A 24,482-nucleotide genomic window follows, 5' to 3' on the forward strand; every position below is an offset into this window, starting at 1 on the left:
CCAACCCAGTACTATATCTTTTTAAGTCAAAGCATACTTTTCACCTCAGAGAAGGCAGTCATGACTTTTATTTTTATTTTTTTAATTTAATTTTATTTTTAAACTTTACATAATTGTATTAGTTCTGCCAAATATCAAAATGAATCCGCCACATGTATACACGTGCTCCCCATCCTGAACCCTCCTCCCTCCTCCCACCCCACACCATCCCTCTGGGTCGTCCCAGTGCACCAGCCCCAAGCATCCAGTATCGTGCATCGAACCTGGACTGGCATCTCGTTTCATACATGATATTTTACATGTTTCAATGCCATTCTCCCAAATCTTCCCACCCTCTCCCTCTCCCACAGAGTCCATAAGACTGTTCTATACATCAGTGTCTCTTTTGCTGTCTCGTACACAGGGTTATTGTTACTATCTTTCTAAATTCCATATATATGCATTAGTATACTGTATTGGTGTTTTTCCTTCTGGCTTACTTCACTCTGTATAATAGGCTCCAGTTTCATCCACCTCATTAGAACTGATTCAAATGTATTCTTTTTAATGGCTGAGTAATACTCCATTGTGTATATGTACCACAGCTTTCTTGTCCATTCATCTGCTGATGGACATCTAGAGTGCTTCCATGTCCTGGCTATTATAAACAGTGCTGCGATGAACACTGGGGTACACGTGTCTCTTTCCCTTCTGGTTTCCTCAGTGTGTATGCCCAGCAGTGGGATTGCTGGATCATAAGGCAGTTCTATTTCCAGTTTTTTAAGGAATCTCCACACTGTTCTCCATAGTGGCTGTACTAGTTTGCATTCCCACCAACAGTGTAAGAGGGTTCCCTTTTCTCCACACCCTCTCCAGCATTTATTATTTGTAGACTTTTGGATCGCAGCCATTCTGACTGGGTGTGAAATGGTACCTCATAGTGGTTTTGATTTGCATTTCTCTGATAATGAGTGATGTTGAGCATCTTTTCATGTGTTTGTTAGCCATCTGTATGTCTTTTTTGGAGAAATGTCTATTTAGTTCTTTGGCCCATTTTTTGATTGGGTCATTTATTTTTCTGGAGTTGAGCTGTAGGAGTTGCTTGTATATTTTTGAGATTAGTTGTTTGTCAGTTGCTTCATTTGCTATTATTTTCTCTCATTCTGAAGGCTGTCTTTTCACCTTGCTAATAGTTTCCTTTGATGTGCAGAAGCTTTTAAGGTTAATTAGGTCCCATTTGTTTATTTTTGCTTTTATTTCCAATATTCTGGGAGGTGGGTCATAGAGGATCCTGCTGTGATGTATCTCAGAGAGTGTTTTGCCTATGTTCTCCTCTAGGAGTTTTATAGTTTCTGGTCTTACATTTAGATCTTTAATCCATTTTGAGTTTATTTTTGTGTATGGTGTTAGAATTCCTCTAAAGTCAGGAACAAGACAAGGGTGCCCACTTTCACCATTACTATTCAACATAGTTTTGGAAGTTTTGGCCACAGCAATCAGAGCAGAAAAAGAAATAAAAGGAATCCAAATTGGAAAAGAAGAAGTAAAACTCTCACTATTTGCAGATGACATGATCCTCTATATAGAAAACCCTAAAGACTCCACCAGAAAATTACTAGAGCTAATCAATGACTATAGTAAAGTTGCAGGATATAAAATCAACACACAGAAATCCCTTGCATTCCTATACACTAATAATGAGAAAACAGAAAGAGAAATTAAAGAAACAATTCCATTCACCATTGCAACAGAAAGAATAAAATACTTGGGAATATATCTACCTAAAGAAACTAAAGACCTATATATAGAAAACTATAAAACACTGGTGAAAGAAATCAAAGAGGACACTAATAGATGGAGAAATATACCATGTTCATGGATTGGAAGAATCAATATAGTGAAAATGAGTATACTACCCAAAGCAATTTATAGATTCAATGCAATCCCTATCAAGCTACCAACAGTATTCTTCACAGAGCTAGAACAAATAATTTCACAATTTGTATGGAAATACAAAAAACCTCGAATAGCCAAAGCGATCTTGAGAAAGAAGAATGGAACTGGAGGAATCAACCTACCTGACTTCAGGCTCTACTACAAAGCCACATTTATCAAGACAGTATGGTACTGGCCCAAAGACAGAAATATAGATCAATGGAACAAAATAGAAAGCCCAGAGATAAATCCACGCACATATGGACACCTTATCTTTGACAAAGGAGGCAAGAATATACAATGGATTAAAGACAATCTCTTTAACAAGTGGTGCTGGGAAATCTGGTCAACCACTTGTAAAAGAATGAAACAGTCATGACTTTTAGAATTATTAATTTCTTGGTAAAGAACAGGATCTCAGTTTAAGCCATCCTTCGATTAGAATTTATAATCTAAAGTCATTTTTTTTCCTCAGAGGGTGTTTTAATTTCACTGTATAGTTTGCAAAATGGCAAATGAATAAGTCATTTATTAAAAATCTGTAGCATGACAAGTACTAATTTATAATAAGTGTCAAGAGACACCAACAAATTTCTACTCTCAAACATAAAAATTATTATAATACTGAGGTCAAAACTAGCATGGTTCTTTCATATGGGTCAGACTTTGTTTATCAGATTAAAATAAATCCAAGAGAAATGGAGAAAGGCATGGCAACCCACTCCAGTGTTGTTTCCTGGAGAATCCCCGTGGACAGAGATGCCTGGCAGGCTACAGTCCTTGGGGTTGCAAAGAGTCGGACACGACTGGGCAACTCACCACCAAAGATAAAACCTTTGTATAATTTTCCAGATGATTCCCTTCTAGCTGAAGAGCCTGTTTTCCTTCATTCTTATTTCTACTTATTAACCCTTTGTAATATTGTCTTTCTTAGTTTCTGTTTTTGTTTCTTCTTTTGTTCCTTTTCCCTTTGACCTTTATCATTTTGGTCAGTTTCCTAACAGTAGTCTGCTTGTGACAAGCAATGGAGTAAAGGCCAAAATCACTTGTAAAGAAGCTTTTATGGGTTCTTCACAGCCCATTCCACAATATACTGAGCCTAAGATTTTGTATCAGACACAGCTGATATATAGGATTTATAGCCATATTGGAAATTTTTGCCAAGCCATGGGCAGGAAGGCCTATTTCTATGTGGTTTTTAAAATGTTTATTTATTTTTTTTTTTTTTACTTCTTCCCTCTTCCAACCTGTGCAACTGATGTTAAAGCCTATACTATACTTTGGCACCCCACTCCAGTACTTTTGTGTAGAAAATCCCATGGACGGAGGAGCCTGGTAGGCTGTAGTCCACGGGGGGCGCTAGAGTCGGACACGACTGAGCGACTTCACTTTCACTTTTCACTTTCATGCATTGGAGAAGGAAATGGCAACCCACTCCAGTGTTCTTCCCTGGAGAATCCCAGGGACGGGGAAGCCTGGTGGGCTGCCGTCTATGAGGTCACAGAGAGTCCGACACGACTGAAGCGACTTAGCAGCATACTTCTACATTTTGCCTTAGAGAACTACCTTGTTTTATTTGAAAGCTAATCTGTGACACCTTTATTATGTATCTTGATTTGTACAGTTCAGTTCAGTCACTCATTTGTGTCTGACTCTTTGTGACCCCATGGACTGTAGCATGCCAGGCCTCCCTGTCCATCAGCAACTCCCGAGTTTACCCAAACTCATGTCCATTGAGTCAGTGATGCCATCCAACCATCTCATCCTCTGTTGTCCCCTTCTCCCACCTCCAGTCTTTCCCAGCATCAGGGTCTTTTCCAGTAAGTCCGTTCTTCACATCAGGTGGCCAAAGTATTGGAGTTTAAGCTTCAACATCAGTCCTTCCAGTGATTCAGGACTGATTTCCTTGAGAATGGACTGGTTGAATCTCCTTGCAGTCCAAGGGACTCTGAAGAGTCTTCTCCAACACCACAGTTCAAAAGCATCAATTCTTTGGCGCTCAACTTTCTTTATACTCCATTCTCACATCCATACATGACTACTGGAAAAACCATAGCTTTGACTAGACTAACCTTTGTTGGCAAAGTAATGTCTCTTCTTTTTAATATGCTATCTAGGTTGGTCATAACTTTTCTTCCAAGGAGTAAGCGTCTTTTAATTTCATGGCTACAATCACCAGTGATTTTGGAGCCCAAAAAAATTAAGTCTGTCACTGTTTCCACTGTTTCCCCATCTATTTGCCATGAAGTGATGAGACCAGATGCCATGATCTTCGTTTTCTGAATGTTGAGTTTTAAGCCAATTTTTTCACTCTCCTCTTTCACTTTCATCAAGAGGCTCTTTAGTTCTTTGCTTTCTGCCATAAGGGTGGTGTCATCTGCATATCTGAGGTTATTGATATTTCTCCCGGCAATCTTGATTCCAGCTTGTGCTTCATCCAGTCCAGCATTTCTCATGATGTTCTCTGCATAGAAGTTAAATAAGCAGGGTGACAGTATACAGCCTTGACATACTCCTTTTCCTATTCGAAACCAGTCTGTTGTTCCATGTCCAGTTCTAACTGTTCCTTCTTGACCTGCATACAGATTTCTGAAGAGGCAAGTCAGGTGGTCTGGTATTCCCATCTCTTTAAGTTTTGTACAATTTAGTATTAAAAGATTTCCATGTACTTTACATATCCTTCTTTGGAGTATGTGAAGGATTTTGAAATTATTAAATAATTTCATCAAAGTTTCTTAAGATATCTAGTCTTACATGCAAGTAATTAGATTCTGCAAATTTTTTTCATAGAGTTTATGATGTACTAGAAAAAAGTACAAAGCTGAAGTCAAAAAACATAGACTCTTGATAATGTTGCCCTTGTGACCAAAATAGATTAATAAGGACCAGACTTGTCATCATGCCTAAAACAGCTAAAAAACAGGACAAAATATTATGAAACATCACTTAATAAGAGACATATTACATACCTTTGAGCATCACATAGTAAAAGACAGTGATTGCTGAGTTATGCAAAATAAGCAAAGTAAACCCTAAAATTTCCGTAGCTTACTGCATGTGAAGTATCCAGGCCATAGTGCAGGTAGGATGGACCCAAGATAAGAAAGTCTTAGGAGACAGAGCTAAGAATAACCTCCTTATTGTCTTTATCTGGAGCCAGTTATCATTTAAGGAGATACGTATGGGTGCCAAGTAAGCAAGTGGAGGCCTTGTGATCTTTAATTCTATATGTCAACTTGACCATGCCACAGGGTACCCAGATATTTGATCAGATATTATTCTGAGTGTTTTCTGTGAAAATATTTTTGGATGAGATTAACAGTGAAATTGGTAGACTGAGTAAAGCAATTTGCCCTACCTAATGTGGGTGGGCCTCATCCAGTCAGTTGAAGGCCTAAGTAGAATAAAACCACTAACTTTCCTCTGTGTCAGAAAGAATTCTTCCCTGGACTACCTTTGAAGTTGAACATCAACTTTTACTTGCCGTCAGGTTCAATCTGAAATATTAGCTTTTCCTGAGTCTGCTATCCTTTGGATTAGAATTACACCATTGGTTCTTCTGGTTCAGAAGCCTTCAGATTTTGACAGAAATTACACCATCAGCTTTCCTGTATCTCCAGCTTGCTCTGCATATCTGGGGACTTGTCAGTCTCCGTCATCATATGAGCCAGTTCCTTATAATAAATTTTATTAGAGAAAGATATATATATGCATATATTCATGTATATATGGGTGTCTACATACACACACACACATCCTATTTGTAGTGTTTCTCTGGAGAACTCTAATACAATTTTACTGAAAATATAAAGATTACATTTAAAACCAAAGAAGGCATTTCACATTTATTAACCTACTTTGAATTATTATCACCTTCTTATCTTATATCTTGGCCAGTTTTCCAGATAGTACACTGATCTCTTCCCAATTTTTGCACTCATATTTCTAAAAATATTTTTTAAAACTATGTATCTTCTTTTATAATAAGGTATGAAAAGAATTTATTTATGATATTATTTAGTTGCAATGGATGTTATTGTGAGTACTGCCTTTTTACTTAAAGACTTTTATATCAGTCTTATACATGCATTCAACTGAATCTAAATAATAGCAATTTGTTATCAGTACTAATATTAGAAGTATATACATAAGCAAACACGTTTTTAACAACTGGAAACTTTACATCAATCATTTTTTCCTTGAATTCATATTTTTTCACTCATTCCTCATAGAGTTTTGTCAGAATCTTATATGTTTTATATTCAGCATATTTATTAATAACCTTGATAGTTTTTCTATAACAAAACTTTAAATTTATTTTAATCTTCTTGTCTCAAAAGAATCTAAGTTGTAAACACATTTCTTCTTGTTTCAATCACCATTACAATTAAAATTGCATGCAATATATCAATAGACATAAAAATGTTTGTACTAAGTTGCTTCGTTAAGACGTATCAGTGCATGAATTTCATGGACAGAATTCAGCATCAACTCTATTCATATTTTTCATTTTGGCAGGTGTGAGCAGTTCATAGTTAAGTAAAGAATAGAGAAAGTTATGTTATTGTATTGTTATTTGGTCGTTGTGTCCCAATTCTTTGTGATCCCTGTGAACTGAAGCTTGCCATGCTCCTCTCTCTGTCCATGGGATTTTCCAGGAAGGATACCAGAGTGGGTCACCATTTCCTTCTCCAAGGAATCTTCCTATCTCAGGGATCAAACCCACGTCTTCTACATTGCAGGTGGATTCTTTACCACTGAGCCACCCTGTCCCTCAAATTATCCTTTTACTTTTTCTGAGTAATACACAAAAAAGAAATCACACGATGTTCATCAACATATATTAAGTTCTTTGTCTAATTTATTAGGTCCACATAAAATTTTGCTGAAAACAAATGAAAGGGTTGTTTCTCCAGTCATTAGAACCTTCACATTTTCTGTACCAAATAAATATTTTAAATTGGCTTTTTGTTTGGTGCTGTGGAGATGCCCCACGTGCTCTGTGGCAACGAGAAGTAAACCTCTCACTTATTAAGTGAGAAAGGAGAATAGGGAAAGGGGAACTTGTACATCTATCATTGGCACATTCTCTGTGAGGTCATTTTTTCACTAGAGTATTTGTTTGAGTTTAAAATCTAGGAATTGATCCCTTAAAATTCTCATGATCAGATATCTCTTTCAAAGTCTTCATATACCCCAGGTTTAAAGACTCCCAGTTTTTGACAGTTAAAAAAGGAATTGAAACAAGTCATCTTACCTGATCCAGATTAATTTTTCTACCGTAGGTGTTTTTAAATGAAGAAAGTGTTCTAATGTCATCAGATCTATTTTACTTTATCTCATGCACTTAGAATATATTATCAAAGATAATATAAATACTCCACAAAAATCTAATGGTATTAGACATTAGATTTACTTAACGTAACACTGCAGACTTGACACTGCATTTTCAAAGTTTGTTTCATTCTTTTATTTATAAGTAGCCTAGAACGAGTTGTTTTTATGTAAATAGCGTTTGCTTTACATGAAAATTTAATATTTATCAATAATGTATTCAATGAAGTTAAATAGTAAATTAATCATAAAGTTGAGTGTCTAATCCTCAGGAAAAATTTATCTTCTCTGATTTTAATGCCATTATTTGCTTTTAACTAAAATCACTTGTATAGATGAGTAATCAAATTTGTTAAAGGCTGTAAATGCTAAATAACATGCACACATAACATTCCCGTACATTAAGAAATTATTTAGTGATTCATTTTTAAACTGTTTTACTTTTGATTATGTTCTTGTATTTCATGAAGCTCTACTCTGAAGGTATGTCTAGTTTTTGAGTTAATAGAATCTTCACTCATCAGTAATGTTTCTTCTCTTTTTTTATAATTTAAAAAATTGTTCATTTGATGGGGAAATATTACTTTGTTGCATGTTTCTTTGTTTACAGTGAAGCAGAGTATTTTCCCCATGGTCATTAGTCTTGTGCATTTCTTTCTTTTTTTATAATCGATTTTTTTCCTCTTTTTTTTCCCTCATTGCTCTGTATGAGCTCTTTACATATTATAGTTGATATCCCTGGATTATATAAAGGGTCCTTGTTTTGTACTTTGTCAGGGTCTAAGTCCCTGAAGTTATAAGGTTGCACAGGAATATCAAATTTGCCAAAACACAAAGATAGCCACCTAAACTCTGTCCCTCCTCCCACATTCCTCACACATAGCACTAGCATATTTTTTCACCCTTCATCATTAGATTTGTGGGTTGGTCTGTTCCTGTTAGCCATATGTTAAACATGCTTGAGTATAATCCAAAACAATTTCTAATGTGGCCAAAGATGCAAAATTCCCTGAGGTTGATCACTGTGATCAGGGAGAATTATTTGAATCCCATGCAAGTCTACTGGCTAATAAGAATATAGAAGAATTCAGCCAGTTAACAAAGTCATGTTTTTTAAATTTTCAAACTTGTCATCTTCTGTTTCTTACATGTTTAACAGATTATAGTAAAACAGATTTGACTTAAAAGAATAATATGTCATTCTCAGTTTTTTGTAAGAAATTACAGAAAGTGTTGTTTTTAACATACATATGTTTAATGTGGTCCAATTAGTGTTCATACATTTAAAATAGACTGGATGATAAAATTATAGTTAATAAAAATGTATGCTGCTGCTGCTAAGTCTCTTCAGTCGTGTCCAACTCTGTGCGACCCCAGAGACGGCAGCCCACCAGGCTCCCCCGTCCCTGGGATTCTCCAGGCAAGAACACTGGAGTGGGTTGCCATTTCCTTCTCCAATGCATGAAAGTGAAAGTGAAGTCGCTCAGTCATGTCTGACTCCTAGCAACCCACCCCATGGACTGCAGCCTATCGGGCTCCTCCGTCCATAGGATTTTCCAGGCAAGAGTACTGGAGTTGGGTGCCATTGCCTTCTCCAAATGTATGTATATAAATAAATACATAAAAATACATAAATAAAAATTTATGTATATTCTTCATAATACTAGTACACAAAGTTTTAATATCTTTGAGAAAAATAAAATACTTCTGTAATTTAAAGTGAAATATTAAATACCAATATAGATAAGTAATACTTTTGCACCTATAAGAGTAGGTATAGATATTATGTATTTTCTATATCACATTCAGTTGGGATTTCAGTGTGCCCAACTCAGAGTTATACTGAAAACTCTGTTGCATCAAACAGCCCAAAAATGAATGATAGAGACCCAAGGCATTAACAATGTTTAGAGATACAACATGGAGGGGGAGGATGCTATAATTGTTTAGTTTTAATTTTGTGATGTGTGATTGGGGATTTCTAGAACCTATAACCAAGGCAAATATTGCTGGTATAAGAAAAGGGAAAAGACAGTCTTATAGACCATAATTAACTTAAAACTGTGTATAACTAAAAGACAAGTAAAGGATAAAAAGCCCCATCAGCTGCCTAAGATATGTTATATAACCACCCAGCAATTTATCCATCATCCTTTGAAAACATATTCATGCCTATTGTAGTCAAAGCTTCAGGAAGTCAGCAGTAAGATGTAACGCTGAAAAATTACACCCTTTAGAAGATCCTATAGAACAATATACATGATGTTGTTAAAGCTTTTAAAAACAGATACAGTAAGTATTTTGCAGTTAACTTTTTTATCTAAAAGAAAGAATCTTCTTGATCATCTCAAATATAGTGATGGGTATTCTCTATGAAAACTTCCTATGGAATGCTTTCTAATATCATAAAATTACATTTTTATGTTAAAATATTTAAACATTTATCAGTGTATAGGCTGGTTTTTTATATGAAATAAAAAAATTATAAACACACTTGCACACCCAAACATTTCTTAAGAACTTGAAAATGCTAAAATTTCTCTGTTATATTCTTTTCATAATGTTTAACAATATGATGGTATGTGTTAATACTTATGGAATTAAAGAAAGTAGAATTTCAGAAGTAAATTCAAAATGCTGTTTCATAATATACTAAAGTCAGTTTTAAAACTTAATTTGAATGTTTCTAGTGATAACATGCCAGAGAGGTAATATAGGTTCAGGAAGTGATATCTAGTACCTAGAGCAAAGACTTGTTGCATTAACTTTTTGAGTTATCTAGTACATACATTATGCACTAACATCAGCCACAGTTAGAACGAAGTGGGAGCCTAGAATGCATGTAAGAAGCTTCAAAGTTGTATGTTTTAGTGTGTACGCAGGGAAAGTACATGCTTTCCAGCAGGAGTACCCCACCTACCTTAATGTTTAGAAAAGGCCCACGGCATATGATATTTTTTTAACATCAAATGTGTTGGTCAATAAATATTTCAAATTTAATATCAATTATGATGAAACTTCCCATATTTGCTATTGAGAAAGTCTTTAATAATTGAAAATGATTATTTATAATAATCATAAATCATGGAGTGAGTTTCAGTTTATTTAAAATAAACTTTATTCATATTTGATGAATTAATATAATAAAATACTTTGGTCACTTTTTCACTTGGTAACAAAGTAATGAAGTGTGAAAATTTAGTTTAACATCTTCAGAATTCTCTCTTACGGTCTTTTAATCCATAAGTAAAAGTTAAACTTGTATCTTGATCATTTAAAAGCATTATTTTAAACCTCAAAATATCAGCCCTTTACTCAAATATTGAACTAAATTTAAGATCTTATTTATTATACCTAGTGTCTTTTCCTTTATTTGATTCCTTGGTTTTAATTGAGACCAGAGGTGTTGATTTAGAGTTAGATAAAGCAGTATTGGGCTTCCCTGGTAGCTCAGCTGGTAAAGAATCCACCTGCAATGTGGGAGACCTGGGTTCAATCCCTGGGTTGGAAAGATCCCCTGGAGAAGGGAATGGCTACCCACTTAAGTATTGTGCCCTGGAGTATTACCATGTACTGTATGGTACATGGGGTTGCAAAGAGTTGGACATGACTGAGCAACTTTAACTTTCGCAAAGCAGTATTATTTGCTAAACAATTTAATGTTTGAGTTACTGATAAAAAGATTTCTTTTCCTTCTCTCAGTTTGGTGTCATGACTAAGTCTGTTTGCCATCCATCTGTTATTTACTGATCATGGAACATAAATTAGAAATCTAGTGAGTGGTCAGTTTGCTCTTAATACATTGTAGTACTATTTGGTCTTCCTGAGTATGGCGAATACAAAAATGTCTCGGATCCAACCTAAGCTTTTTTTCAGTGCCAAAAATTGAAACAGGTATAAAAATGAAGTTAAAGAAACATCCTTTGGTTGACCAAATTTATCATTGAGCATTTTTTTAATTTATGCTCATCTCCAAGTTGTAGTTTTATGATTCAGAACAGAAGTAACATATAATGGTATAAATAATTAAAAAGTTTTTTCTGGCCCTTCTGTATTCTACTTGGCAAGCTTTATGCATGCTCAACACCTTATACATTACACACTTTCCCACACATTTTTTAACTTTTTCTAGCCTATATAATATTTAATGTGTGTCTTATCAAAACTAGCTTATCACTGTATACCTTTGTTCATAATATAAGGACAAATATTACAATATCTTTGAAGGCTGAGCTATAATCAGAATATGTTCCCTTCTCTTCTTTGTCAACATTTTATTTGTTGAGAAAATTATCAGACTATATGCTTTTCAGTGCTTACGAGTCTGAAGTGCTAGTAGAGCCGGAAATTTGCTGTTTGACCCTAGGGCTTCACTCTTTTTTAATCCCTCCCTAGCTACTTGTGAGAGCTTATTTAAAATTCTGAGTTCTCCCCTGGCAGCCACAGTTACAGCTTCTTTGGCAAATTAAAAAGACTAAGAAAAAACATGCAAAGGCTCAGTACTGCTTCCAGTGACCTACATTTGTAGCCAGCTTTTAAAAGATGGCATGTGCCTTATTTTCCAACGAGGAAATCAAAGATAAGATAAAAATATAAAAGAAAATAAACCCACCTCTCTGTCACTGGCTCGTGAGAACATTTTTGATATAACGTTGGAATGAACACACAGTTGGCCTTGATGTTTGTGCTTAAGTCAACAAAAGAAAGGAATTTTGCATGCAGAAAAGTGGCCTAAGTTATATAGTAAAATGCCACACTCTGTAACAGGATATTTACCCTCAAGAAGATGAATTATACTTGAAATCTGAGCTTAGATTTTAATTTCTGTGTGGCTACTTAACTAGCTTCAGGACCTTGCACAAGTCACTTAACCTTTCATATTAAAATAGTAATAATATCTGCCTACCGTATTCTGGAGTTCCAAATCAGAATTAAATATCTGAGGTTTTTGCTTTCTGAATCTTAAAGCATCTATTCCAGGCTTCACATTTACTTTCAAAAATTTTATTTTGAACCCATAAAAAATGGATGGTTGTGAATACTTGATGGTTTTGCTATACTCAAAGAAATGTTTAAATCTTGGAACTGTAATATGGGAGCCTTTTATCATTCTTGGAAAAGAAGTCATACAAAGTCAATATTGAGAATATTAGAAAGAGGGTTCACTTTTCTTCTGATTACTTTTTCTGAAAAAGTATTCAGAAGGGAAAGAATTCAATTCTTTTGAGGGGGATAAATGACTTGAAAACCAGAGCCATTCAAACTAAAAGAAAATCAGCCTCCCAAATTAACATGCTGTCCCATTTAATGAAACATTAAAGGACACCATAGGAGTAGAGAGGCAGTATACCATCAAGGATCATAAATTAAATAGACAGTCTGTGAAGATTTATTATGTATAAAAGGATAACTCTACTGTTGAAAACACCCCCCCAAAATAGGGCTATTTCTCCAGCTAGTGTTGGGGTGAATCTTTCAGTATTTCTCTTCTGATTTAAGTTTTGTTTATCAGAAACTGACAGGCAATTGCAGAAAGCCTTAGTTCCTCACATCCATCTTTTCACATTATGGTACATATTAATGAAATCACAGGCATTTGAAATGTGCTGATTGTGGGTGCATACATTGAGTCTAAAAGTCTGCTAGATTTCAAAAACAGGATAGAGAGTATTAAAATGAAGACTTGAAGTAGAAAATAAATCTGAAACTATGAAGTGTACTTCTCACGTTTATCTTTTAAAATAGACTATAACATACAGGGTGCTATAGAATTTTTAAAAACCTATTTTATGCTCTTAGTTACTTCTACTTCTCAGTAGTCAATGAACAAAAAGAGAATGAGTTCTGTTCTACTAAAACCAAATATACTACAGAAAATAATTTTCACATTTTAATAAAAATAAAATTATATTGTTTCATTTAGTGCCCACAATACCCTAAAGATTTTTGTTTGCGACATTTTCCATAGTTTTGTTTATTCTGAAAAAAATTAAAAATATATAATATCAAATAAATAAAACTAGTCACTTGTGTGCTTGAGTTAGGAATTTAACTGATCAGGACCCTTTAAATGAAGATAATGCCTGATTCTGTTCCTAACTGAGATTTCTTTGACAATAGATATCCATAAAACTTTGAAGTATTTCTTTTCCAACAGTGTAAAGATTCTGTGATCCTGATTTAATAAATAATTATGATTGTCACTTTCTTAACTTTTAAAATAGCTATATTTAGGAATGTTTTAGTTACACTAACAGTTTTTAGGATTTAGTTTATATTCAGTAAAGGCATTTAATACGTAAAGGAGAAGAAAGTAACTTACTATTATATAACTTTGTTTGCTCAATGTAGATTTTCATATATCATGTTTTCTTAAAATGGGTTAATATGCACTCTTATACAGTAAACATTTACTGAAAGGAGTTACTACATATGATCTCACTAGCTAAACCTGTTAATACAGTGATTAAGTGGAGCATTTAGTCTACTTTTTAAAACAATTCACAAAATGTATTGTAATTAAGATATGTCCTGTTGTAAGGACTACATTGTTCACCGTTCATTATTCTTTCTCTAAGTAGGAACATAATATAGGTAAAAATATACATATGCACACTTATGTATACACACATACCTAACACATATACACACACAGAGAAGTTCACATTTTTAACAATACTAGTTACCTAATTAGGAACTCTCTTCACTTTAACTTATATCTCTGGGTATGAGTTTTATTGGTTGTACAGTCAGAGCTAGATTAAACATTGACAACTTTGAATATGTAAACTTGACTTTGTAAAAAAAGTCTAGAAAGGAAAACTCCAATTTTTATGAATAAAAATATTAATAGATTCCAGCAGTGCAATCTCGCTTCGCTGTAACTAAAAGCATGAAATTTTTATTTTAAGCTTTCTTCTTAAGAAGTCTGAAGTAAAGAGACTGTTTTGAAGGAGTATGTAATATAGATCTTACATGTTGATTATAAAGTCATAAATTCTGTATCTAAATTGATGTATTAAGAAAAATTGATAAAACTAATATAGACCTCATAGAGACTTGTTCTTAACAGCCTGGCAGTTATTTTTTTTATATATGTGAGAAAATAATTATGGAAGCTAATATTAGAATGCCAAGAAACTCAGTGCATTTCCTTTTAAACTCCTTTTGGTCAATAGCATCAATAGACAGTGTTGAAACCTCCAACTGCTTTGGTTAAGACTAGAAGTACTATTTATGTATCACCAAGCATGCTGCTAGAACCTAGATAAGGAATTTAAATTCATGTGTACCTCATCTTCCCATTCTCACTATTCGATTGCAGTAGAACTCAGGGGTTAATACATGTCTAAACGCTTTGAGATCCTTCTATGACTGGTACTCCTAAAAATGTGATTATTTAGAATGTAATATTTCTTAATTATTATATTTGCATTTAATTGAAATTATTTTCACTTAGTGCAGCTTTCTCTTCATTTCTGAATACTTGTAGTGTAGACTTCCATTTTCTGTTCTTCATGTATCCTTCTCCTTCCCTCTGTCTTAGCCAAGCAAATTGAGAGATTTTTCCAGTCTTCTCAGCACATTTGTGGTTCACATGTTAAAAAGAAACATGATAAAGATAAGGATAATAACGTGATAAGTATCAGTGGAAGAGTATCAAGACACTGCTCTGATCCCAGTGGTTTCATTTTCTATTTTTCAGATTCATATAATTAATGTAGTTTCCAAATCACAGACATCAATTTTGTCCGCTTATCCTTGGGAGTTTAGTATGCTGATATGAAAGTGATTTTCACCATTCTTGTAATATCTGTAATTTTGCTAAATTTATATCCAATAAATAATATCTGAAATCGCACCAAGATATTCCCTAATAGGTACTGCATTTAGTTTGGTACAAGATAATTCACTAATTGCTAATCTTAAAATTTGTGAGTTTAAAAACTTTTCAGTGTAGCATCAACTACACCCCAAGATCTTCTGACTTATTCCATTAATTTACATTTCTGAATGCTTTTAACAATTAAAGTCACTCCTCCCCCCATAGTTTTGAATAGTTAAATGAAGATAATGTGGAGAACATACCTTTAATTTGTAAATATCCAGTTTGATATTTAGACTATGTTTTTATTTAGATTATGATAATCAGTAATATCTTTGGATTTGTATCTCTTTCAAACTTTCAGAAAATAAATATTTCCTCCAAAACCCCCCATAAATCAACAAAGTAATATACTTACTGATACATGGATAATGCTTAAGTAGTATTAATTATACAGTTACCAAAACCTGCAAGGATCAAAAGATTTTATTTTTAAGAAGGATTTCTCATGCTGCATGGATTATGTTGCTACATAATAGCTCAGTAGTACTTCTGCTGAATTGTAAAATAGCTTAGAGAGGAGTATGATGCCCATAGTTGGTGTAATGCATTGGTAATTAAGAGGGTGGGAGGTTAAGCTTCATTAACTGCTGAGGGATTGTATCTTGGGTTTTATTATGCCCTAGAGAACATAAAAAGTGAGAAGGGTCAAACTGTTGGAATCAGATTTTGCTTGTGCATCTGCCAAAACAAAGACCACAAAATAATAAAGCAGTAAGCACAAAATGACATGAATTGAAAAGGGGAAGAAATATATTTACAGCATCTTATGGATAAGGATAAATGTTTCTGGTAAAAAAATAAAATATAAAATGCTAGAGTATACTTTGGTATTGCAAGTTTGTTATAATTTTGTTTCTTATAGCTTTTTTTAAAAATAGAGTAAACAGTTCTTTTTGTCTGAAAGTATTGCCAATTTCTATATTAATTTTCTAACTTAATGTATTTGATTAAAAAAGATATTTTATACTTTCCATTCTGTCTTCTGTGTGGAACTTATGATGCCTGCTTTTTATTTTTATTTATTGATGTTTATGATCCTCGTTTCCAAATACATGGGAACTGTAAGTACCACATTGTGAAAAAGAACCAAATATGAGATATTCTTTCTCTTAGGAAGCAAAGATATAACAGCCATACATTGTGTTCTGTTGGTGCACTGGGTTAGAAATCAAGACTGGGGATTTTCAAAAATAATGAGGGCGGATGCTGATCTGTGATTGATGGCTATAATATTTGATTATTAAAGAGCTTATTCTTCGCATTCTCTCAAAATAGACATTTTATCAAAACATCAATCAAATTTTTTGTTTGATTAGATACAGGCATTGCAACAAATGGTAGAGATTACAGATACAGTGATCATCTCTGTTAGGGTCAGTGATTCAAGCAGGGTAGATCAATGATGGCACACTGCAAAAATGTTAGGGCTTACAAATAAAACAACATATTGTATGTAAACTCTTAACAGAAATTTCTGAATAATAGAAAGCAAAAAGACCAGAGTATTTCTTTTTTTCCAAAAATATCATTTTAGGTATATCTTTAAATCACTCATTTTTCATTTGAAGGGAACAGGAAAATGGATTTCATATTTTATATTCCTTCAGTTGCTCAGTATCATGTCATATTTTTAGTTCCTTTCATTTTTTCATGTTTAGTCCTTCGCTTTCTTGTTCTGCTTTTTATTCTCTTCCCAGCAGTTCTTTTTTCCCTAACAGTCTTATTAAGATGTAATTGACATGTAGCTTTATTATTTTAAGGTGTACAACGTAATGATTGGATATATGTATGTATTGTAGAATAATAGCAGAACAAGTTTAGTTAATGTCCATAACCTCACATTTAGAATTTTTTCTTGTGATGAGAACTTGTAAGATCTACTTTCTCAGCAGCTTTCAATTATACAGTGTTGTTAACTATAGTCACCCTGCTATACATTTATCACATACAGAATTATTTATCTTATAGCTGGAAACTTGTACCTTTTGATCACCGTCGCCCGTTCCCCTGCTTCTGACAACCGCCAGTCTGTTCTCTATGTTTGCAAGGTCATATATTTTAGATCCCTCATCTAAATCAGTGTATATAGCATTTATCTTTCTCCATCTGACTTATTTCACTTAGCAGGATGCCCTCAAGTCCACCATATTGTCCCAAATGGGAGAATTTCCTTTTATTGTTTTTAATGGCTGAGTAATGTTATATATATATGATATTTTCTTCATTCATCTGTTGATAGATTCTTAGGTTGTTTCTATGCCTTGACTATTGTAAAAAATGCAGCAGTGAAAATGGAGGTACAGGTATCTCTTCATATGATTTCATCTGCTTCAGATACACACCTAGAAGTGGGATTGCTGGATCATATGATAGTTCTATATTTAATTTTCTGAGGAACTTCCATAGCATTTTCCATAGTGGCTGCACCAATTTACATTTCCACCAACAGTTCACAAGCGTTCCCTTTTCTCCATTCCCTTTTCTCTACATCCTTCCCAGAACTTGTTACCCCTCATCTTTTTTATAACAGCCATTCTAAAAGGTACATTAAATAAAACATATTTTTTGAAATTTCATGTTTAATGAAAAATGTGTCTAACAATATGTCTAATAATGCCTTCATTAAAAGGTGTTACCAGGTTTTAATTTTTACACTTTCTACCTCATTTCTTTTTTATACTGCTGAATTGTATCTTCAGATTATTTTCTTCAGGAAAGTTGGTGATGGGTAAGCTTTTGAAACACTGTATGCCTTTTTAAAACATATTTTATGCTTAGAGTTAATAGATAATTTTCCTGGATGGAAAATTCCAGGCTTAATATCAGATTTCCTCATATTTTGAAAACATTTTTTTCCTTGTCATTTAAAATCCAGCGTTACTGAAATATCTGATGCAGTCTATCTCTTGGCCACTAGTAACCTCTAGTCTGCTTACCATCTTAATATTTTGCTTTGACTAGAATTTCACATGTGTGGAATCATGCGGTATATAATGTTTTGTATCTGGCTTCTTTCATTTAACATAATGATTTTTAGATTAACCATATTCTTACATGTATCAGTAGAGTTTGTTCCTCTAACGTTTTTAGCCATTTACCAGTTAAATGAAGTTGTGACCGTCCATGTACATGTCTTTGTATGGACATGTTTTCATTTCTCTTTGGCAGGTACCTAAGAAGATAATTGCTGGATCATATTGAAAGTGAATATTCACTTTTTAGAGAATTTCCAAACTCTTCTCTAAAGTAGCTGTGCAGTTTAGATTTATCAGTGGTGTGTAAGAATTCCAGCCCCCTGCTTTCTTTTTAACAGTTGGTGTGACCATTTTTTTAATTTTATGTTAACAATTCCAGTGCACATATAGTGATAACTCGTTGTGGTTTTAATTTGCATGTTCCTAATCACTAAAGGTTGAGGGCATGAGGAGAAAGGGGCGACAGAGGATGAGATGATTGGATGGTATCATCGACTCAATGGACACGAGTTTGAGCAAGCTCTGGGAGATAGTGAAGGACAGGCAAACCTGGCGTGCTGCAGTCCACAGGGTCACAGAGTCGGACACGACTGAGCGACTGAACAGCAATAACAATCATTAATGATATCGAGTGTCTTCTTGTGTTTGCCATCCTTATATCTTTTGGTAGAGTGTCTGTTCAACTCTTTTGTCCACCTATTATTGGACTATTTGCATTTTTGTCATTGAGTTGTGTGTTCTTTTATATTCTGGGTATAAATTCTTTATCAGATAAGTGAAGTGAAGTCACTCAGTTGTGTCCGATTCTTTGTGACCCCATGGATTGTAGCCTATCAGGCTCCTCCGTCCATGGGATTTTCCAGGCAAGAGTGCTGGAGTGGATCGCCATTTCCTTTTCCAGGGGATCTTCCTGACCCAGGAATCGAACCCGGGTCTCCTGCATTGCAGGCAGACGCTTTACCGTCTGAGCCAAAGTGTTTAGCAAATATCTACTCCCAATCTATAGCTTGCTTCTTTGTTTGCTTAACAGTATCATTTGAAAAACATTTTTAAAGTTCAGTATATTTCATGCTATGTTTTTGTCCTATTTAAGAAAAATTTGAATCACTCAGAGGTCAGCAAACTTTTCTTTAAAGGACAAGTTAGTAAATGTTTCTAGCTTTGCAGACCATATGGTCTCTGTTACAACTACTCAGTTCTGCTATTGTATCACTAAGGCAGACAGTTCCTAAACAAAGGAGGATGACTATGTTATAATAAAACTTTGTTTACAAAAACAGGTGACTGGTTGGATTTGGCCCAACCAGTTTGCTGATTCCTGGAATACCTAAAACCACTATTTTCTCCTCTGTTGTTTTCTAAGAATTTGTTGTTATCCTGTCTCTATTAAATTGCCTTGGCATCTGTGTAGAAAATCAGTTAAAAAAAAACATCTGAGTCTCTTCCCTAACTTTCTTTTCTGTTCCATTGAATCATACGTCTATCTTAAATGGACTTCATCTTTCTGTTTTTATGTCTTGAAATTAGGTATTTTAAGTCCTAACTTTCTTCTTTTTAAAGTTGTTTTGGCTACTATAGGTCTTTGGCACTTCTGATTAAATTTTAGATTCAGCTCAGCAGTTCATATGAAAAAGCTTGCCAGAATTCTTCTTCTTACTTTCTTCCCTCTGTCCTTTGTTGTTGATAATTTCCCTTACTATCTTCAAGTTCATGGATTTGCAGCCTACTCATGGCATTTCCTTTCTATATTGTTTTGAACTAATTCCCTTAATTTTACTGTTAATTTAATGAAATTGTTTGATTTTAATGAGTTAACTTATATTCCCTGCTATTATAAATTATGCTCTTCTTTTCTATCAAATGAGTTTTTATTGGATATCCAAATATACAGATTACTAGATTAAGAAAACCCCTAAACAACAACATTAAGCAAAGGAAACACCAATAATAAAGACTCAGAGGTAGAGAAGCTCAGGACTTACTGGGTTAGCACACGTTGTCCACTTTGTAAGAGAACAGTATGAAAGAAGGTACAAGCTACAATCATATCTTCTTTCTGAGATACTTAAGAGTCAACTGAGAGCCCTATTGCTACATGCTGCTCTGAGCCAGGAGAGGGAATTAACTAAGGAAATTGTAGAGAAAGCAAGGAGGAGGAAGAGCTGACAGAAAGGGAGGAAAGAAGAATGAAAAACAATAACCTGACTTCTTATATACTTTGAGTTTGACATATAGTTGAACATTCAGGTAGAATATCCAGAAGGCCATTAAAAATCTAAGTTCAGAAATTGCAGAATGATTGGAAACAGATTTGTTAGCCATCATTTATTACACCCTCAAACATTTACTGAATGCTTACTGTGTGCCAGACAGTTATAGACTGAATGTTTGTGTTTCCCAGCCCTCCCCTCCGCCCGCCCCCACCCCCCGCCAGGAATACATGTCCTTCTCTCATGCAAAAAACATTTAGTCCAACCCCATAACCAGTGCTGACTGAACATGTGAAACCAGGCAAGTTAGGTGGTTCCATAGTACAGTGGTGGGACAGGCATAGGAAAAACATTTCAAATCCAAGAGAGAAATCAGAAAGAAGGAATGGCTGATGTATCCCAAGCAGGTCTACATTTAACAAAGCAATTTCAAAAGATTTTCAGGCCCAAGAATACGCCTCTCAAGTTCAATCCTCTGGCTCCTAGATGCACTGGGGTGGTAATTTCACACCCTTTCAGCTGGTCAGTCAGTCAGTTCAGTCACCAAGTCATGTCCGACTCTTTGTGACCCTGTGGATTGCAGCTCATCAGGCTTCCATGTCCATGAACAACTCATGGAGCTTGCTCAAACTCATATCCATCGAGTTGGTGATGCCATCCAACCATCTCATCCTCTGTTGTCCCCTTCTCCTGCCTTCAATTTTTCCCAGCATCAGGGTCTTTTCCGATAAGTCTGTTCTTCAAGTCAGGTGGCCAAAGTACTGGAGCTTCAGCATCACACCTTCCAGTGAATACTCAAGACTGATTTCCTTAAGGATTTACTGGTTTGATCTCCTTGCTGTCCAACGGACTTTCAAGAGTTCTCCAATACCACAGTTCACAAGTATCAATTCTTTGGCACTCAGCTTTCTTTATAGTCCAACTCTCACATCCATACATGACTACTGGAAAAACTATAGCTTTGATAGATGGACCTTTGTTGGCAAAGTAATGTCTCTGCTTTTTAATATGCTGTCTAGGTTAGTCATGTCTTTTCTTCCAAGGAGCAAGCAACTTTTAATTTCATGGTTGCAGTGACCATCTGCAGTGATTTTGGAGCCCAAGAAAGTAAAGCCTCTCACTGTTTCCATTGTTTCCCCATTTGCCATGAGGTGATGGGACCAGTTGCCATGATCTTCATTTATTGAATGTTGAGTTTTAAGCCAGCTTTTTCACTCTCCTCTTCACTTTCATCAAGAGGGTCTTCAGTTCCTCTTCACTTTCTGCCATAAGGGTGGTGTCATCTCCATATCTGAAATTATTGATATTTCTCCCAGCAATATTGATTCCAGCTTGTGCTTCATCCAGCCTGGCATTTTGCATGATGTACTCTGCATATAAGTTAAATAAGTAGGGTAACAATATACAACCTTGATGTACTCCTTTCCCAATTTTGAACCAGTCTATTGTTTCATGTCTGGTTCTAACTGTTGCTTCTTGACCTGCATACAGGTTTCATAGCAGGCAGGTAAGGTGGTCTGGTATTCTCATCTCTTGAAGAATTTTCCACAGTTTGTTGTGATCCATACAGTCAAAGGCTTTGGCGTAGTAAATGAAGCAGAAGTAGATGTTTTTTCTGGAATTCTCTAGCTTTGCTTTCTCTGAGCATTACTTTGCTAGCATGTGAGATGAGTGCAATTGTGTGGTAGTTTGAACATTCTTTGACATGGTAGTTTGCCTTTCTTTGGGATTGGAATGAAAACTGACCTTTTCCAGTCCTGTAGCCACTGCTGTGTTTTCCAAATTTGCTGGCATATACAATGCAGCACTTTTCCAGCATCATCTTTTAGGATTTGAAATAGCTCACCTGGAATTATATGACGTCACTGACTCAATGGACATGAGTTTGAGTAAGCTCTGGGAGTTGGTGATGGACAGGGAAGCCTGGCGTGCTGCAGTCCATGGGGTTGCAAAGAGTCGGATACGACTGAGTGACTTAAGTGAACTGAACTGAGCTTTGTTCATACTGATGCTTCCTAAGGCCAACTTGACTTTGAACTCCAGGATGTCTGGCTCTAGGTGAGTGATCACACCATCGTGGTTATCTGGGTTATGAAGATCTTTTTTGTATAGTTCTTCTGTGTATTCTTCCCACCTCAGTATCTTCTTCTTTTAGGTCCATACAGTTTCTGTCCTTTATTTTGCCTGTCTCTGTGTGAAACGATCCCTTGGAATCTCTGATTTTTTTGAAGAGATCTCCAGTCTTTCCCATCCTATTGTTTTCCTCTATTTCTTTGCATTCATCACTGAGGAAGGCTTTCATATCTCCCCTTGTTATCCTTTGGAACTCTGCATTAAGATGGATATATCTTTCATTTTCTCCTTTGCCTTTCGCTTCTCTCCTTTTCTCAGCTATTTGTAAGGCCTCCTCAGATAACCGTTTTACCTTTAGCTTTTACTTTTCTTGGGAATGGTTTTGATCACTGCCTCCTGTACAATGTTATGAACCTCTGTCCATAGTTCTTCAGGCACTCTATCAGATCTAGTCCCTTGAATTTATATATAACTTCCACTGTATAATCGTAAGGGATTTGATTTAGGTCATACCTGAATGGTCTAGTGGTTTTCCCCACTTTCTTCAATTTAAGTCTGAATTTGGCAGTAAGGAGCCAAATTGGCTTCATGATCTGAGCCACAGTCAGCGCCTGGTCTTGTTTTTGCTGACTATATAGAGCTTCATCTTCAGCTCCAAATAATATAATCAATCTGATTTTAGTATTGACCATCTGGTGATGTCCATGTGTAGAGTTGTCTTGTTGTATTTTTGGAAGAGGGTGTTTGCTATGACCAGTGCATTTCTTGGCAAAACTCTGTTAGCCTTTGACCTACCTCATTTTATACTCCAAGGCCAAACTTGCCTGTTACTCAAGATATCTCTTGACTTCCTACATTTGGATTCCCGTCCTCTGGGATGAAAAGGATATCTATTTTTGGTGTTAGTTCTAGAAGGTCTTATAGGCCCTCATGGAACCGTTCAACTGCAGCTTCTTCAGCATTAATGGTTGGGACTTAGACTTGGATTACTGTGATATTGAATAATTTGCCTTGGAAACAAACGAAGATCATTTTGTCATTTTTGAGACTGTACCCAAGTACTGCATTTTAGACTCTTTTGTTGACTGTTAGGGCTACTCCATTTCTTCTAAGGGATTCTTGCCCACCGTAGTAGATGTAATGGTCATCTGAATTAAATTCACCCATTCCAGTCCACTTTAGTTCACTGATTCCTAAAATGTTGATGTTCACTCTTGCCATCTCCACTCTTGCCAAACTTCCATTGGAAGTTTGAACACTTCCAATTTACCTTGATTCATAGACCTAACAATCTAGGTTCCTATGCAGTATTGTTCTTTACAGCATCACGTTTTACTTGCATCACCAGTCATGTCCACAACTGTGGGTTGTTTTCACTTTGGTTCTGTCTCTTCATTCTTTCTGTAGTTATTTCTCTACTCTTCTCCAGTAGCATATTGAGCACCTACTGACCTGGGGAGTTCATTTTTCAGTGTCATATCTTTTTGCTTTTTCATACTGTTCATGGGGTTCTCAAGGCAAGAAAATGAAGTGGTTTGCCATTCCCTTCTCCATTAAACCTTGTTTTGTCAGAACTCTCCACCATGACCCCTCCATCTTGAGTGTCCCCACATGGCATAGCTCATAATTTCATTGAGTTAGACAAGGTTGTGATCGTGTAATCAGTCTGGTTGGTTTTCTGTGGTTGTGGTTTTCATTCTGTCTGTTCGCTGATGGATGAGAACAAGAAGCTTATGTCCTTCCTTGGGAAGGACAGGCTGTGGGTAAAACTGGGTCTTGCTCTGGTGGGTGGAGCTATATTCAGTAAATCTTTAATCCAATTTTCTGCTGATGGGTGGGGCTGTGTTCCCTCCCTATAGTTTGGCCTAAGGCCAAACTATGGTAGGGGTAATAGTGGTAATGGGTCCTCCTTCAAAAGAACTTACACCAACACACTGGGCTCCCAGGACCTTTGTAATCAGTGCTCCTGACCCAGCAGCAGGCCACTGTTGACAGACACCTCCACCAGAGACTCCCAGACACTCACAGGCAAGTCTGGCTCAGTCTCTTATGGCATCACTGCTCCTTTCTCCCAGAGAAGGCGATAGC

At 35.5% G+C, this 24,482-nt stretch overlaps 1 protein-coding gene across 3 annotated transcripts in view; it reads left to right on the top strand.

Annotated features, from left to right (window-relative positions):
- The window catches only part of ELP4 (elongator acetyltransferase complex subunit 4), a 257,443-nt gene that overhangs the window by 35,889 nt on the left and 197,072 nt on the right, over positions 1-24,482 (top strand). The gene's annotated exons all lie outside the window — the stretch shown is intronic.

This window comes from Bos taurus, chromosome 15 (genome assembly GCF_002263795.3).
Source record: "Bos taurus isolate L1 Dominette 01449 registration number 42190680 breed Hereford chromosome 15, ARS-UCD2.0, whole genome shotgun sequence".
NCBI classification, from domain to species: domain Eukaryota; kingdom Metazoa; phylum Chordata; class Mammalia; order Artiodactyla; family Bovidae; genus Bos; species Bos taurus.